Source organism: Psammomys obesus, unplaced genomic scaffold (genome assembly GCF_907164565.1).
Source record: "Psammomys obesus unplaced genomic scaffold, mPsaObe1.curated_primary_1811, whole genome shotgun sequence".
Taxonomy (NCBI): Eukaryota; Metazoa; Chordata; class Mammalia; order Rodentia; family Muridae; genus Psammomys; species Psammomys obesus.
Window position 1 is genome coordinate 51,821,778 of NW_026585895.1, and position 3,161 is coordinate 51,824,938.

The following is a 3,161-nucleotide window of genomic DNA, read 5'->3' on the forward strand; positions in this document are numbered from 1 at the left end:
AAAGAAAGAAAGAAAGAAAGAAAGAAAGAAAGAAAGAAAGAAAGAAAAGAAAGAAAAAGAAAAGAGCTCAGCATAGTGGTGCACACCTTTAATTTCAGCACTCAGGAGGCGGTGTCAAGAGGATTGCTGTGAGTCTGAGGCCAACCTGGTCTCCATAGTGAGTTCCATCCAGGACTAAACAGTGGAACCCTGTCTCAAAACAAAAACGAAAGCAGAAAGAGAAAAGGAAAGTCCGAGGATGTGATTGCCAGCTTGCTGATGCAGCCTGCAAAGCAGAGCCTGCAGCTCCGTGTCTCTGACTCTACTCCCTGCACCTGAGCTGCATTCCAACTCGGACAAGTTCAGAAGGCCCCTCCGCCAGTCCCCTGGTCCCTGCTTCCTGCTCCTCGGAAGCCTTGCTCTGAAGCAGGTTCTGAAGGAAAGAGGCCAGGTCCAGCAGGTGAGGTCCCCAGGCCCATTCCCAAGTCACTTCCTACCCAAGCCCCTTTCCTCACTCACCTCTGGCCCCTTCTCAGCACCCCCCCAGGCCTGCTTACTTCTGCCTCAGGCTGAAAGCTTGTTTTCTTCTCTGCCTGCTGCACTTGAGGCCCACACTGTCACCTGCCACTTCCTTGTCTTTTAGATCTTACCCAAGTCCCTCCTCCAACAGCCCCAGGTAAGTTCCCACCAGCCTGTGTGAATTCTCCGAAGCACATAGCCCACCCCAGTTCCTTGACTGGCTTATTCTCTGTCTGCCCTTCAGAGGTCTGTACCTCTGCCATCAGTGATCTCAGAGCCCAGAAACAAACCCCGTGGGTCATGGACTGGGCAGCTGGTAGGTGTTAAGGGTGCTCTGCACAGTGGCAACTGACCGGGGCTCCCCTGAGCCTGCACGGTTGCTGGCTTCCACACTGGCACACATGCCACATACACACCCATACACATGTACACAGGCGGCACATGTGCATGCACACATATACTCACATGCAGCACACGAACACCTGTGCCGAAAGCCATCAGCAGCCACACACTGACCCCTTGGGAACCTGGCTCAGTGTGGCTGTGATGAACTCAACCACCTAATGGCTTGAACGACTCATTTGGCTGCAGCCGTCCTGAGTCTCAGGGCCTGGTGGGGATGCAGAGGTGAGCCAGGGGGGCAGTCAGCCACAGAGCCAGCAAGCCAGGCCACTGTGGCTAAGAGCACACAGCCAGCATGGTCCGGAGCAAGTGTCTTAATATCTGAGCCTGCGTGTGAGGCAGGATCCTCAGTCAGAGCTGGGTGGGCAGGACCTTGAAGAGTGTGATAACATGATAAACTGTGCATACACGTGGGTTTTTGTTCCCTGGCTCTAAAACACACTGGGGATGAGTGAGTCCTACAATGGATATGGGATGAGCCCACGTTTAAAGGGACAGGGGCAAGTAGAAGGTACTTGGGATTGGGCCGTCGTTTAGCAAAAGGAGTGGCTGTATTGGGAGGCAGAGGGTTTTCCAAAGCACCCCATTCCCCAAAAAAATTGGGCTTTGAGCTACCAAGGATGGGGTTAGACTTGCTGTAACATTGGGAGTAGCTGGCAGTCCCAGGCAGTCCCCAGGACCTGGCCTCCACTTGTCGGGCCTGTGAGGAACGCCCAGGTGCTGTCCCCCATGGGTCATGTTCAGGATCAGGGCCAATCTCAGTGAACTCTGTGAAGACCCTCAGCTCCTTGTCCTACAGCGCCACCCACTGGACATCCAGAGGCAAAGACCATGGAGAGTCCTGCCCCTGCACCTTGGACTCTGCTGGCTTGATTCTTCTAACCTCATCATTTATTTGAGCCTATACAAAGCCCCACGTCTGGGTCTGGTCTGATTCCATTGCCTCAAGTATCTTAACACATTAGCCAAACCCTGTCCCCACTTGAGCCTGGCTTGGGATTCGTCGTGCTGCCTGCTGATCTAAGATGCCCCCTGTTGATCTAAGATGGAGAGGCTGCAGGGACTGGGAATTCATTTTGTTAACCTCCCTCTACCACAATCCCTCCAACAGTTCACAGGTGGCAAATTCATGTTCAAAAGATACTAGAACCCAGGACTAGGGACATGCTATAGTCAGAAATTGCTTGCCTTGAAAGAATAAGGATCTGCTTCCTCCTCCTCTTCTTTCTTTTCCTCTTCCTTCTTCTTCTTCTCCCTTCCTCATTGACAGGGTCTCACTCTGTAGCTCTGGCTGCCCTGGAACTTGCTATGTAGACCAGGCTAGCCTGAAACTCACAGAGATCTGACTACCTTTGCCTCCCAAGTGCTTGCATTAAGGTGTGTGTGCCAGTACACCCAGCTCACGGGCCTGCGACCTTCTAATCCCAGTGTTGAGAAGGCAAATCCAGGTAGATCCCTGGGGCTTGCAGGCCAGAAACCTGGCCTCCTTGGCTAGCTCTCACCATCTAGTGAAAAGACTAGTGAAAGACCCCACCTCAAAAAGAATAAGGTGGGTGGCTCCTGAGGAAGAGCATCTGAGGTGGGTCTGTGACCTGCTCCCTCCCAGCGCTCAGGCATGCACTTGTGCACGCACGTGCCCACGCACATGCAGATGGAAACAGAACTTAGTAAGGGAGGCTTACATATCGTTCTATACCCCGCCCCTAGGGGTATACACAGATGCGGAGAGTGTCAGGTCCTCCGGCAGTGCTGTGTGGGCGCAGGTGTCGTGAAGGCCACCCCCCAACATCACCGGCTGGAATCTGGGAGTGTTCTTCCTCCCAGTTGGTTCCCTGGCCCTAGTGTGTACACAGTCTTGAGGAGCCACGGGGGGTGGGGGGCATGAGGTGTGGATCCACCCTGGACTGTTAAGAACTTTTCTTTACTTTCCTTCAGAGGTGGGGGCAGCTGGTGCTAAGTAGATGTGCACCTGGCGGGGAGGGACAGCAGGTGTGGGCCTCTGGTACAGGAGTGTGGTGGAGCCCTGAAGGAAGCACCTGGAACCTTCAAGGAAAGCTGTGGGGGTCAGAGTGCCACTCAGCAGCAAGACCAGAACAGACCTCTAGCGTGTGGGGCCCTTCTCCTCCTGCCATCCTCCCCCAACCCCCATCCCACCTACAGTATAATCCCTAGATCCCAAACTGGCATCATTCATACTCTCCCACCTCTGGAATAACTAGATAATATTTTTCTTCCTTGAGACATGGTCTCAGGTATCCCAG